General features: G+C 40.5%; 1 protein-coding gene across 4 annotated transcripts in view; it reads right to left on the bottom strand.

Annotated features, from left to right (window-relative positions):
• Positions 1 to 16,001, bottom strand: part of Fars2 (phenylalanyl-tRNA synthetase 2, mitochondrial) — a 403,608-nt gene that overhangs the window by 363,929 nt on the left and 23,678 nt on the right. Inside the window, exon 1 of one of the 4 annotated variants that reach the window (XM_055595243.1) lies at positions 859 to 882. The exons of the other annotated variants lie outside the window; for them this stretch is intronic. The gene's annotated coding sequence lies outside the window, so the exon portion shown is untranslated. Of the gene's footprint in view, positions 1 to 858; positions 883 to 16,001 lie in introns of those variants that run through there. 4 annotated transcript variants of the gene reach the window in all.

The raw sequence follows: 16,001 nt of genomic DNA, 5'->3' as shown, positions 1-16,001 counted from the left end.
ATGAGGTAATGGATGTGAAAGATATGAACCAAGTATGTTGGAAATAGATACGACATAGCATACTACAAAACCTTAGCTACTTGACCACTCTTCACCTCACAAAGGAAAGAGATCATGACCAAGTGCTGTAAGAAAAAAAGACAAAACATGAATACCCCCATCAGAACTTCCCACATTTCTGCCTCTATATGTCCAACTCCTATGCATCCAGGACACACCATGAAGGCTCCACCTACAAACAGGAGAAGAACAGATGAACACACTAGATTTTAATTCTCTGAGCATCAGCCTATTAGCTCAATGTAATTAAGCCTGGAATATACAAACATAGTAACAGGAGAGAAATTTATATGACCACTGTGTAAGTGGGATTCAGGAACAGAGGTTCTATGGATGCAAAAGAAAGCCATTCCATTTTTTATTCCCTTGATGTCCAAGTGACCCTAATTCACTGGTAACTGGCACAGCTATAGCTAATGAGAACGGGGAAAGTCATAAACCCAGCATAGCGGCTTAACAAAGATCCAGCAAAGCTGAGCCACGTGATGTCATCACCATCAAGCCATCTTTCACTTTTGGTTTTGATCTCCGTATGTTACATTCTTGGCTAGCTTTTAATATTTGTATAACATGGAGATACTGTTTTGATGAGAAATTTCTTACCAATCATTTACGCCTTCTCCCAGGAGCACTGCTTCTAAGCCTCCCCAGGAAAGTCCCAAGCATGTCACACACACACACACACACACACACACACACACACACACACACACACACACACACACACATATTTTTAAGGAGATATCCTTGTCTGGCCTACTTGAAGGTCTTCCTTGTGCTCTGGAGGTTGTGACTCACATGAAAGTACCAGGGACCCCTTATGAGACTCCAGCTCCACAATACTCTCGGAACGTTTGCCTCTGTATTTACTCAGGAACAAGATAAGCAGAACAAAGTAAACTTAAAAAGGTAAACAAGATTCACTGGGCTGGAGGAGTTGGCAGCATCAGATTAAAAGCCTCTGCCCACTATATGCTCAGGCAATTACGTGGCATAGAAAATCGGGACCTGCATATGGTATTCACCATAAGGAAAAGATACAGCAACAAAGTTAGATTGGCTGCAGTTATCTACACAGCCCCTACACAGGGGCCTATACTGATGGACAAAGATGGTGTGGCTAAATGATAAAAGAATAAAGTTTTAAAGATTCCCCTCTTTCCTAGAAAAGTTATCTCGTATAGAGGCACTGTGGTGTTACATGACCAGAGGGTAAAATAACACCAAGATTAGACATATAAATAAATTCTACAAAGATCTAAACATTGTATTATGGCAGAAACCGAATTATAACTGCAGCAACTTTAACTTGCAGATTTTTCTTCGGCCTAATGACAATTAATACTCTGACCATTAAAAGTTGATAATACACTTCTTGGAACATGACAATCTGCCCAAAGGTGGCTTGAGATCTTCTTTCTGCCTAGTGTCCTTGAAACCTCAAGAGCTATCAGTATGAGAATGGATTGTCATGCTTTGGAAAATATGCCTTTAGATTCCTAAAAGGTGGGTTGTAGGGTTGATGAGGAAAAATTATTGTAAAATTAACTCTGTTCTGACATGGTATATCAATGATGACTAAACTTATGACCAAGAGAAAATTAAAACACATGTTGAGGACAAAAATGATATGATCTATGTTTTGGAACAACATGAATCTATCCCTGCCTACTAAGTTCTAGATAAATAAAGTAACACTCTGACTGCCAGTCAGTCAGGTGGCAAGATTCACCACCAACCTCATGCCTGACTCACCCTCCATCGCCGACTCCTTACCTCCTCTGTGGGACATGGCCATCGCTGGGGCTGGCCCCTGGCAGGTAAGCATATGATTCCCTATTGGGAGAGATGACTCTAGATAGACTTGGCTACTTGGCTGTTGTGGACTGAATCTTTGTATCAAGCTGAAATCCAAATGACTAACATGATAGACACCATAAGCACTGGGGATTCGAGGAAGTGACTAGGTCATGGGGCAGAACATCATTAATGAGACCAGTGATCAAATGAGGAACAAAGACCTAACTTGCCTGATCCAGAATAGAAGGAAATAAACAAGAAGGTGTCATCCAAGAGAAATGAACCCCCATGGCCACCTAAAACACGTGCTTTGATCATGGAATTTCCAAATTCTGAAACAGTGAGAAATGAACAGAAGTAACTTAAGCATGTGGAATAAACTGAGACATGCTCTTTGCCCAGGGCACCAAGTGGGTTAAGTGTCCTAATGATATACTAATCTCCATCATTCAACAAATCAAACAAGTATTTCCCTAGTATTTGTTTAGTTCTAGGTGTTAATTAATATTCAGGAACAAACTTGCATCTGAGATCCTTAAGGACAGGAATTGTATTTCATTTAACATTTCCAGCTATAATGCCATGAAAGAACATGAGGAAGCTTCTAGCTTCTCAAAAAACATGTCTTAGAAAATACTTCTTTCACACATTACGCAGATATCCAGTTCCTAACCTTTCCAAACATGAAAATATCAACTACTTAGATAAATTAACCTTCATTTAGAAGGCACTTAGACTGAGAAGAGAGCTATTCTAGCCAAGCAAGTTAAACCTAAGTGTACAAGCATGAAGGTGTCATTACACACTTATTCTCTAGGTCAAGATTTGCATGAGGCAGAGCATCAGGAAGCCACTCTGCCAGCCACCACCCTCACAAGTAGATCTGGACCAGCCTTCCTAAAGCAGTAACAGCAGAAGCTATGTATCTACCAAAACTTACAAGTATGCCATCCCTCAGGCTAACAAGGTTCTGTGCACCAGTGTTCCCACACTCTGTACATGGTTTCTTCAACATCTCCAGGGCAGAATTTGTACCTAAGAACCATGTCCAGCTCCAGCAGAAAAGGATATAGGGAAACTAGGGAAAAATTAATTCACAAAACTACCAAACACAAAGTTAATGGTTGCTTCATGCCCTGTATGATCCAGTGCATACTCCCACAACCCACGGAAGACTACTTACTGAGCTTCTGTAACCTGCTTTCCTCAAGCAACAGAATGATCTTCCTGCTACAAAAACTTGCTGGCTATAATTGTCCAGAGATCCTTTGACTCCATAAATAAACTCCAATACTCTAATACCTTAGTATAATTATATATAAATTGGCTTCAAAATTGAAGCTTGTTTTGAAATGTAAAAATTATATTCACATTGTCGAGACTACAATGTCTGACACAAATGAGAGAGATTTGCTTGCAGTTCACAGTTTCAGAGGGTTCAGTTCACCCTAGAGTGGAAGGTCTACTATAGTAGCTTAAGTCACAAACACAGAGCCAGGGGCAGTTCACATCACTGCAGACCAGGAACCAGAGGCCGAGCAACACCTTTAAAGGCCTATTTCTATCGACCTGATTCCTAGGTAGGCCCCACTCCCTAGAGATTGCAGAGCCTTCCAAAATAATGTTCTCAGGGGAGAACACACACAACATAAACCTGTAGGGACATTTCAAATTCAAGCCATAACAAGTTGATTAGTTCTTTGCCTTTTTAGAGATCAGCCTGCTTTGCTTCCTATAACATTTCAAATAGTCAGATATACCCATTTCAGAATCCTCAAATCCTAGCCACTTGTCAGTTATGCCCTTTCTGGTAAATTATAGTACCGTATCAGACCACTGAACACAAGGTGTCCAGGCTGCATGAAGGCCCAGGGTCTTAGGAACAAGCTCAGGTGTAGTTTGGTGAGTAGCTGAAAGCCTAAGCAAGGGACAGGGTCTGCTGTTTGGCACTGGGTCTCCAGTAGTTACTTCACTACTTTTTGCACATAGTGGTGACACTAATTTTTCACTGAAACCCAGTTGGACCTCTTGAAATTTATATTTAGAACCATGGCCTTGAAAAGCTGAGAGATGATTCTTCAGGGAACAAGAGCACAGAATAGAGGGCAAGAACAGACAGTTCCACGTTTTCTAACACATCCTGCAAATAACCCTATATTTCAAAACCCTCCTCAATGAGCACATTCCCCACGGCTACAGAGACAAGCTACATTCAGGAAGCTTTGATATTCCCTGGCTTTATCTGCTGTCTTACTCTAATATTCTGTACCATTGTTAAAATGTCTTTTCTAGGTTGGCAATATTGTCTCCAAATATCAAACAATAAGACCTCAGATAATAAAGGCAATTCCCAGTCGACTTCTCAGAATTGTCATGAAACTTAAAATGAGCATCTATTTAAAAAAAAAAAAAGTCTTCTGAAACACAGAAAGTATCACACAAATATAAGTTACAAGACTTATTATGGATTAATAGTAAGCAAAGCCCAGGGGAAATTCTCATTGAAAATGCTATGCTTTAATTTCTCAGGATAAATGAATATATGATGAAGCTGCCATACTTCTGAATTAAAAGCACATTCAGAAAAACTGATTCTTTATTCATAATTTGAATTGCTACCGGAAGATGGTCCCAAGTTATTTGCTTTTTTCAAAATTACGTCCATTTCGGAATATTGTGGATACACAGAAAATTCATTAGAAGTCAAGGACCTTTGTGCTCCTAAATTTTTGTTTGTAGATGAATGTTTGTATCATAAAACCCATGAGCATTCAAAGGATTCTATAATGTAAGAAAAGCTAGCTGAGCTAAATTACAACCCCAACCACATCTACAATGAGAAAATTCACATAGGACTTGTCATGGATATGTCACAGGAATCAGAAGCGCAGTGCGACTATAAAACAAAGCAAGCTGGGTAACTACTTCTACCTCAGTTTTACAAAAGTCAAACCCAAACAGGAACCATTCCTTCCCATCCTTTCAAACTATTCTGGCCCATACTCTATGTTCATTATTAAAAACAATTTTCTTAGTTATTTAAACCAAGGCCAAAAACTGGGCAAGTCTATAGATTAGAACTGTTTTATATATCCCAAAGCCAAGATAATAAATATAGCTGTTGTCTCAACAGCAGAGTGGCTGGCTATAAAGATCATTTTGTAGGAATTTTTTGACGAAATAACACTAAAGTTGAATGTTTATGCTCCAATGCACAAAATGAAAAGAGATCTTTTCACTCAGCTGATCTGCTGGGAGAAGCTAAGGGTCAGCAACAGAGCACATACAAGTACAAGGTCCTAGATTTGCCTCCACCAGAAACGAAGAGATCTTGTCAGTCAGTGTCCCCTGCTTCACACACACACACTCACTCACACGCACACACAATTCAAACCAGACCCCTCTTCCATCTTTGTCACTTCTTATTATTTTTCTTCAGTTCCCTGTGACCTATCTTGGCAGAGTGGAGGAAAGCCTCGCCTTGCCAATCTATTGGTAAAACATCCCATTTGTTTCACGACAGTTCCCCCTTTTGATTAACAGCAGCCTGCCTTGGAATCCAGGATCTGGTGGCACATCGAGTCTAGCCAACATGTGTCTGGTGTGCTTGCTGAGTGTTGCCAGGACTGTTTCAACAAACCTCCCTAACCAAAGACAATGGGCAAAAGGAAAGATTGCTGGGAAAACATGTTCTGCTCCTGTCAGGAAAGAATCCCGACAAAGAGAAATATTTCCACTCACTCATTTCACATGGATTTACGGAATCCTGACATTTCTACATATTCTGAATACAGAGCCGAATTTCATTCAAATATGCAAAAACAAAAAAACCTTTGTCTGTGCACCTCATGTTCATATAAGAGGTAGATTTGCCAAACTCTCATGAGCAAGTAGGAAGCGTCCCACTGCCCTGGCTGCACTGGACAATGATTCACTGCATACCTGTCCACTAACTGTCCAGGAGCCTATACATTTGTACTTTTAGTAAAACTATAAAAGTAATCTATTTGACAGCTTTTTCACTCTTACTTTTTATAAATTATTTAACATTGTTACTAGCAGCTCTTCCATTGTTGTGTATGCTACAAATAATTGTCAACTTGTGAATAAACATTTCAAACAGTTGTAGATATTTCTTTATCAACCTAAATATCATATAAGTTTATGAATGATTACAACACTGGAGCATTATATCCTGCTTGGTACTCTTTGCAGTACCAAACTTATGAATAAACCCACCTGTGTTTTTTATTATGTAGGTTTTCATTTTGTGATTTTATGCTTAAATCTTTTGTTTCTCTGGCATTCACCTGGATATAAAGAAAGAACTAGAAATAATGCCCTTTGCTTACTATGGTCTCCCTAACTCTTCTGTTAAGGGAAATAATGTTTTTCCAGTATTGATTTAAAAACCAGTGTCATAACCAGTATCACAAGTCCAGGTCCATTTCAGATATATTTATGAACAATATTTTATTCCATAAATATTTTTGTTTCTTCTTCTGTAGCAAAAGTTTAAATGATTCGGTTCCAAAGGTTAAATTACTGCAATTTCATAATATACTTACACCCAGGAAATTTAAATAGGAAAAACTTCAGAACCATACAAAGCTCAAAACTCCCTCCCCACATCTGCCTTTGGTCTTTGGGAAAAGACTTTCCCAGAGGAAGTCTTGCTTACCAGTGAAATCAATAAGAAGGTTCCTCAGAAAATTGGGAATAGATCTACCTCAAAACCCAGCTATACCACTCCCGGGCATATACCCAAAAGACTCCACCATACCACAAGGAGACTTGTTCAACATGCTAATAGCAGCTTTATTCATAATAGCCAGAAACTGGAAACAAACCAGATGTCCCTCAACAGAAGAATGGATAAAGAAAATGTGGTATAATTACAAAATGGAATACTACTCAGCTACGAAAAATGAAAACATTATGTAATTTGCAGGCAAATGGATAAACAAGAAAAGATCATCCTGAGTGAGGTAACCCAGACCCAGAAAGACACTCATGGTATGTACTCACTTATATGAAGATATTAGCCTTAAAGTACAGGATATCCATGCTATGATCCCAGACCCAAAGAAGGCTGGAAGGCCCAAGGAAAGATGCAGCATCTCACTCAGAACAGGAAATAAAAGACACCGAAGTAGATGGAGGGAGGAAAATGGGTGGAAGAGAACATAAGGAGGGTAATGGGAAGCAGGGGTTAGGTGTGCAGAGTGAGGAATGAAGGGGGAGAACTAGAAAAGAGAAGAGAAATCAGTGGGGAGGTACTTCTGGGACAGAGGAGTCTCCCAGGAGTCTATAGGAGTGACCCTAGCTGAGAATCCTAGCAGCAGGAGTTAAGGAGCCTAAAGTCTCCACCTCCTGAAACCAGGTGGAACTTCCAGTAAAGGGAAGGGGCACCAACCCACCCATAACCTTTGACCCACAATTTGTCTTGCCTACAAAAAAAGTGTAGAGGTAAAGATGGAGCAGTGATTGAGGGAATGGCAAGCCAATGACTGGTCAAATTCAAGACCCACACCATGGCAGAGAGCCAATTAATGGTACTCTGCTATGCTTGCAGACAGGAGCCTAGTATAAGTGTCTTCTGACAGCAGCTGGCTTCACCCAGCCACTGATGGAAACAGATGCAGAGACCCATTGCCAAACAATAGGCAAAGCTCAGGGAGTTCTTTGCAAGAGTGGGAGGAAGGATTGAGGGAGCTGGGGTCAGAGAGACACCACAAGAAGACCTACAGACTCAACTAACTTGGACCCTTGGGGGCTCTCAGAAACTGAACCACCGACCAAAGAGCATGCATGGACTGGGCCTAGACATCTCCCCAACACACATACATAGCAGATGTGCAGTATGGTCAACATGTGGAAGTAGGGGCTGTCTCTGACTCTGTTGCCTGCCACTGGATCCCTTTCCCCTAGCTGGGCTGCCTTGTCAGGCCCCGGGGGAGAGGGTGCACTTAGTCTCGCTGTGACTTGAGATGCCAGGGTGAGTTGATACCCCTTGGGGCCTCCCCTTCTCTAAGAAGAAGGAGAGGTGGGAATGGGAATGTGGGCATGTGAAAATAGGACTGGGAAGAAAAGGAGGAAGGGCAAGAGATCAGGCTGTAAAAAGTGCCTAAATAAATAAAAATTAAAAATAGAAAGAATCCCATTTTCAAATACATTTTCTTAGATAGGTAAAACATCAGTACCATATAAAATTCAAAATCCCTCCCACATTTGCCTTTGCCACCAGATTTCTTTTCCCAGAAGAAGTATTGCTTATCAGTCAAAGTGATTTGCAATCAGCATTGGATATAAGCAATTTTGCATGTAAGAAATTCATATCTATCTAATGTACGCACAAAACAGTAAAGGCTAAAATGATCTCACAGGAAGCAATCAAGTCTAAAGACAAGGTGCTCTATCCTCAGTAAGCAGTAAGCCACAACTGTCAGTCAACCTTGAATCCCTTCTCAAATCTTCCACTGCTAATCTGTCCAAGAGAATCTATCTCCAACGTATGCCTCAGATTCACCCAGAGTTCTCCCAACTCTGCATTTTATTGATTCCCCAATATTTATTTTGTGCACAACATGCCATCTGGTTTTAATTATTGCTATAGAATGAACACTTGTGTCCCTGAAAAGGCACAGACTAAAGTTCTCACCTCTGAGCTGATGCTACTGGAGGTGGTACATCTGGAAAAAAACATGTAATCAGTGTCAATATTAACAAAAAGGAGCAAACTCCACCAGAAAGCCTTCAGCAGACCCTGGGCCAGCTAGCACCTTGACCTTGAATTTTCCAGCCTTCAGAACTGTGAAATGTTTTGTTATTTTCAAATTACATTGCTGATGTTCTTTTGTTATATCAAACCAAATAGATCAAGAGAAATCTTAACAAAGTACCACTGCTTGGTTGACATGAAAGACTAAATACTTCGCTGAATAGGAGAAAAGTAGTTTCCATCTGGGTGTAGGCACACATACCTTCAATCTCAGTACCTGGCAAATGGAGCCAAGAGAATCACAAGGTAAGAGACAATAAGGCATAGAAACTAAATTCACGTGAATAATAGGAAATTTCTCAACAAGCTGACACAACCCACTGCTACCATATGCAAACTCCTGATCACTCTTCTTGTGCTGCATACTTCTTCTACTCTACAAATATATCGTCTACAACAAGCTGGAAATGCAAATTACTGCCTCTTACCACAAAAGGTTTAAGTAGCACAGGCAGGAAGCCCCACTATTTGCTCCACAGCCCTCCTCCATCCTGTAGGAATCACTGGCCCCCTTCCCCTCCTATCTATTTTCACTATAGCTCTTTGATGAAGTTACACACTATCACATGCGTGCAGTCAAATCTTTGTGTTTGCCAAGGCATTTGCATAACCTTCTATGGCTATAGATTTCTTTCTGCCTCTGTGACTTTCTCCAGACCCAAGAAATTACAGCTGTAAGGATGTCCCCATAGCCACTGAAGATATAGCCAGTGGCCCAGATGAAAACAGTACTTGAACACCTTACTAAAAGCTCCTCAGTAGACAATGACAAGTCTATAGAAAGATGTTAAGTAATAGCAAGAAGTATATATGTATTAACTTTTAATGTAAAATTTTCCTAAACAATTTTATTATATCCACATAGTAATTGCATATAGAGAAAGAATGAAGGGAAACTATACATGTTATAAATGGTTTGCCTCTAGCTAAAGAATATTAGGCAGAAGGGTTAGCTTGGGGTGGGGCTGGGGAGGACTAAGTAATAGGCAACAAAACAGTACATAAGAAACTAATAGTAGTTATAGCATCCTAGGCGCTGTACTAATAAACACAACAGTTCCCAGTTGGCAGCTTCACTATGCATGTGTCTGTCCTTTCTTCATTCCCTCAGTGCCCTTGCTGCCCCCATCAGGCTTCCAATGTCCAAACTGCAGGGTGCATGGCACTTGGTATTATTTATGGGTTTATGCAGCAGCTTCTAAACCCAAGTAGCCAAAATGGCTACTGTTCATAGCAGTGTGTTAGACAATCAGAAAAAGATGATCTTGTCTGCTGGTCCAGAGCAGGAATAAATGGATTCATCTTTGAGCTGTCCCAGGGAGAAAATGCGGACAGAGAGGATGCCCTGGACACAGCTTGGGGCTTATACACTCTACATAAATAAGCTCTTCCAAAGCTCAAAGTTACAAAACTGGATCAAGAGCCCTCTGAAATGTTCTAAACCTACAGCAACTGTGACCACTGACAGCTGACTAGGTTACCACGGACCTAAGGCCACCATGGAAGAAGCAAGTTCTGGTATCGACAAATCCTTCCATTTCCAAGGCACACACATCTGATAAAAGCTGGTGCACTGATAGCTCTCCTTTGTGTCCAACTACTGTCATTTGGCATTCATCATGAATACTGTCTTCCTATTAATTTGCTTATCTTCAGAATTTCAATAACACAACTAAATGCGCACAGCACATGGGGCAAGGGGTTACGGAAAGAAAGGAGGAAAAATCAACCCATAGCAGAGACAGACAATACTGAAGCTGAGCTTTTAGTCACAAAAGAAATCAAGAAGCCCAAAGTTAATGCTCCCTTGACAACCTTCCATCGCTTCTCTGGGCATTTGGGTCAGAATGAGAGTTTTATTAGGTTCACGATTATGAAAAATAGTCAAATCACCAGTCATATTTATCACTGCACATTCTCCCTTTAAAATAAAAACATTGAAAATAAAAAAATAAAAAAATGCAGCCACTTTTGATGAGAACTGATAGACTAAGATCAGAAAGGAGAGGAGAACCTCCCCTATCAGTGGACTTGGGGAGGGGCATGCATGCAGAAAGGGGAGGGAGGGTGGGAGCGGGAGGGGGGAGGGAGGGGCTTATGGGGGGATACAAAATGAATAAAGTGTAATTAATAAAAAATAAAAAATAAAAAAAACCACTGCTTTACAAACCCAGAAATAACACCAACTATAACTTCATATGGAACTGAATTTTGATCCTACACCATCTATTGGAACTCACTACAAAGCTCCAGGCCCGTACCAATCTGGACACTCCAGCAGAGTCCACTGAAGATATTATCCTACACACATTTACACTCCATGACAAGAAGCATGTGTGATACGTAGTGAATCTCAGTATGCATCTGTAGAGGATGATGTAGGAGGCACAGTCACACAAGGCCCTCCAAGTTACCCCATAATGCAGAGAGGAAAGAAGGTAATCTGGGTGTCAGGATTCCTCCTTGGAATTCCCAGTCACCCACCATCTGTGGGACTCCAGAAAAGACATTGATCCCTCTGGGCTCAAGGCCACATGAAAAGTGGCAGTCCCACCAGATGTCTTGAAAGACTACCCAGAAGAGGAAGAAGTCAATTCAGGCATTTTGGTGAAGGCTAATTTTCACTGTCAATTTGATTGAACTTAAAATAGCCATGAAAACAAACCTCTAAGTGTGTCTATGCACGTGTTTCCAGGAAAGTTTAATGAAAAGGACACTCGGACCATTTGACAGCCACACTTTCTACCGCATGAACCCAACGACTTCAGAACTGACTCCTATAGAAACGATGCTATCTTTGAATGTCCCCTGAGGTGACAAGGTGAACATGACATCTCATTCTTAACCATAATACATGAGAATGAAGGAGAAATCATCTAAGTTTGAGTCCAGGGTGGACTACACAACAAGTTCTGAGTCAGCCATGTCTGCATAGTAAAAAACCAAGAAGGGTAGGAGGGAGGGGCAGGGAAAGTGGGAGGAAAAACAGGAAAGAGGGAAGGAAGAACAGAAAGGAGGAGGAGGGGGGAAAGAAGACCCAGGAGCTAGGAACTGGGGAAAAGGAAGAGCTGGCAGAATATCTCAAAGAAACAACTGGCTCGGTTGAAAGAGTAATTTTTATTTTCAATTTCTAGAATAATTTTTAAAAGACAACAAACTGAGTCAAGATATCAGAAAATTAAGTAATCCTGGACTATTCTTAGTGGCACATATAACTAACCAGCCAACAACGGTGATCAACAATCTAAGACAAGGGAAGATAACTAAGTGGAGCCTAGAAAAGCCATGTCAACTGCTTCAGGAGATGCTTGGGAACCTCCCAGGAGCACAACCTCATTTTCTAAGACTTCAGAGGTGACCAGATGTCACAGGCTAAGATATCTGTCTCACATCCATCATTGCCTCTGTCTTGTGCCCACCTCTACACACACCTGTCACCTCAGAAATTACCTAAGGGAAGAAATCCGCAAAAAGGTTAGAAGAACCATTTCTTAGGTCACCACACTGTTAAGAGATTACCTAAACAGGAATGTCATGCCAAACACAGTATGCTCCTCTCTGAAAAGACCAAGCAAAGTAAACAGCAGGTGTCCCCAGTAAAATGTCACAGGCCAAATGTGAGTGAGAACTTTCACATCACTCTCAACCAGCAGGTACACACCATACAAAAAGACTGAAAATTCAAATATTTTATAGTATTCATACTTATTGAGCATGCATACATTCAGTTCAAGGAGTCCTTTCTTTAAGATTGATTTATTTATTTATCATTTATACAGCGTACTGCCTGAATGTGTGCCTGCACACCAGAAGAAGGCACCAGATCTTACTATAGATGATAATGAACCACAATGTGGTTGCTGGGAATTGAACTCAGGCCCTTTGAAAGAGCAGCCAGTGTTCTTAACCTTTCAGCTATCTCTCTAGTCGGAGTTCAAGGAGCTTTTATCCATGAATTCAAATATATGTGGGTGAAAAATAATTAGGGCCAAAAAGGGGGGAGGGAGACCCTGCATTTATACTAAACACATACATACTATTTCTTATAAATATTTCCTGACAACAGTGTAGCAGTCTTCTGAATAGCATTTACAATATCTTAGGAGCCATAAAGTCATCTAGAAATGTATGAGCATATTCATATTCAGAAGTATGTACACTTGTGACACACAAACACTACACTATCGTATGAAAAAGAAGGACATTTGTGCACTTTGGTATCCATAGTGGCTTCCCAGCAGATAGCAGGGGATCTGTGTATGGAGGCTCTAACCATATCAAAAATGGTTTTGGAGTTAGGGAAGTTCTTGTCCTCAGCTACTCAACTCAGTCGTTTTAGCCATCACTCAGACCTCTAAGACAACACACAGCAGGAAGGCCACCATCAGTTGTGCATTTTTGTTGCTCCAACTATGAACAGCACTCTCACAGAAAAATAAGAAACAAAGTGATGACACCTTAAATATTATACCTAATCATTCTTTCATTTAATTTTCAGTTTTTGGGACAGTATTACTATGTGTTCCAGACAGCCATGAACTCACAATCTTTCTGCCTCTGCAATAGTGTGCCACTATGCTCAGTATGCAAATATTCATTTATAAATAAATATATACATACATACAAACAAGGAGAATACAGTTTCCCTAATCTTAAATCTAATCCCCAAACCCTGAGGAAATTTCTACTAAGAAACCTTAACGTCATAGTCCAACACAGACATTGCCCCTAGATAAAAAAAGAAACTCAAGAGACACAGCTTCTTCCCTTGTTTTTCAGATATCATGACTCCAGTGAGTCTGTGATGCACTCACACAAGCCCAAGTCTTCTGCTTTTGTGGCATGGCTGGGTGTTTGCAAACACAGGAAGCACAAAGAGCTGGAAAAGTGTGCCTCAGGGATGTGAACATTTAAACAAGAAGCATTCAGGAACTATCAGCAATAACAGCAAAAAGGCAACAGTCTTCAGATACACAATTATGTAGCCACCTGTGAAGGCTATTATCGGTTATCAATTTGACTACACCTGGAACTAACTAAAGCCCAAAAGGCTGGTCACAGCTCTGGGGTATTTTTTTTTTTTCTTAATTAAATCATTAAGTGGGAAGAATCACTTCTAAGCTACATCTTTGAGGTGGGAAGAAGATACACCTTTAATCCACATCTTTTGAAGTGGGAATATCCCCCTTTAATCTCACTAGCAAATCAATTCCTTCACTGATATTAATTATAGCCTACTGTATACTGAAGAACTGCTGAAACATCCAGCCTCATGGACTGAACAACTACTGGACACTAGGACCTTCCATTGGTAGACAGCCACTGTTGGACCAGTTGGGCCACAGACTGTAAGCCACTCTAATAAATCCCCCTTTTTATATACTTACAGAGTCATCCGTAAATTATGTTCCTCTGAAGAACCCTACCCTAATTAATACACCCTCAAACTCTGGAGTGCTTGGCTCTACAGAGTGAACTAAATCTTTCTGCTATAGCAACCAGCACTAAAGCAAAGACAGGAGAGTAATTCTATCACAAATCAAATAATAATAAAAGAGATTCCCCTCATATGTAAAAAATATGCCCTAGCAATGTAAGCTAATGAGGATAGCATGAGAAAAGGCATTTAAGTAAAACCTAAAGAACAATGTATTAGAAAGAAATTAGGGAGAATATAGCCAAGTCCCCATACCTTCATATGTTAAAATCGCAATAGGAAGATGGGCCCCTGGTATCTCTTGTTCTACATCTTCTCTGTTTAGTGCTTGGATTGCACTCAGCCTCCTGCATGGCAGGAAGTGCTCTACCTCTGAGCAGGAGCTCAGCAGGATGTGAATGCTGGAAAAGGATGCCTTTCTCCCCTCTCAATGCTGCAAGAGAAACTGAGGACAGAGACTACCCTGGCTCCCTGCTGACACGGTACTTCTGATGAGACCAGCTCTGGGTGACCATCATGTACCCTTGATATATCAATGCGAGGTACTGGAGACCCTATGACATGAACATACCACCTGAGCTGGGCCAGCACCCCTTGCCATGGCTCCATTTCTGAAAGCCACCTAGCCCCATGTGTCCCTTTGAGAGAGAACCAACACTTTCTTAACAAAATACATGCAGGAGAATGAATATGTTTCCTATTCTTCCTCTGAGGATAAAAGCTGTAAATTCACTTTATCTGAATAAAAAGAAGCCCACAATGTTTACTGCTGCTCCCCTCCAGGCTTCCCCAGCTTACATCGGCTTTAGATACTTTGCTTAGTTTTATTTGAAAGCAAACTTCTGACAGAGAGGGATAGAGTAGAGCTATATTTTAAAAGTCACTAGAATCAATGCTTATTTATTCAAAGGATTTAAAGAAAAAAATTTACTCAAGAAAGTAAAAAAGAAAACCAAATAGTGCTGACATTTTTAAGTTAATACTTTAAATAAAAGAAACATTTTAAAGTATAAACTCAGAAAGTCAGGGAAAAGGCATATAATGGCATTTAAGAATTACTATATTTTAAAGAACATTTTTACATGAAATGGGGAGGCTAGCAGCAGCTTCCCAGCATTAGCTCTCGAGGCAGACTCTGAACCCAGGTGCTGCTGCTTCCTGAACCTCTTCACACCTGTGGGCATGGGACATCATTTGGAATCTGATGATGAGTGCAACCCACACATAAAAGCTGACTTCATCTATGTGACACTCAGCTTCTCTTTGCTGCCTTCCTGTTAGCGTTCTAACACTGAGGACACTCGTACCTACCTCCTAGGTGGAGACCTGCTTGTGGGAATGCAAAATCAGGCAGCCACCACAGGAAATAATAATAATGCCTGCAAACCTGAACACAAAATTATCATAAAGTTCAACAGTTCCACACGGCAGTGTATGAACACAAGAACTAAAAGCAGAGACACATGAGCTATCCGGAACATGTTGGTATGGTCATGTTATCCACAAGAGCCAAAACCAGAAACAACAGAAAAGTCCATCCGAAGATACACAGATACACAAAATGTATCATGCATACAAAATGAAGCACTGCCAGTATTTGCTACAGCACGGATGACCTTGAAAATGTTATGCCAAGAATTGAAGCACTCATGAAAAGACAGATGCTGTATAATTCCACTTAGAAATGAAGGAGGGAGCTACAGCTGGGATACAAAGTAAATAAACTGTAATTAATATAAAAAATTAAAATTTAAAAATTTAAAACCCTCATTTAGTGATTGCATATGTTTATAAGCATATGGAAATGCCCTTGATATATCTGGATTTCTGGATTTGAAAAATACTAAGTATGCCTTCTTCTGAAAGTCATTCATTGGTGTGTGTGTGTGTGTGTGTGTGTGTGTGTGTGTGTGTGTGTGTGTG

The sequence above is a fragment of the Psammomys obesus genome, unplaced genomic scaffold (genome assembly GCF_907164565.1).
Source record: "Psammomys obesus unplaced genomic scaffold, mPsaObe1.curated_primary_1811, whole genome shotgun sequence".
NCBI lineage: Eukaryota > Metazoa > Chordata > Mammalia > Rodentia > Muridae > Psammomys > Psammomys obesus.
The sequence above is the reverse complement of the archived record's forward strand: the minus strand, read 5'-3'. Positions and strand labels throughout refer to the sequence as shown.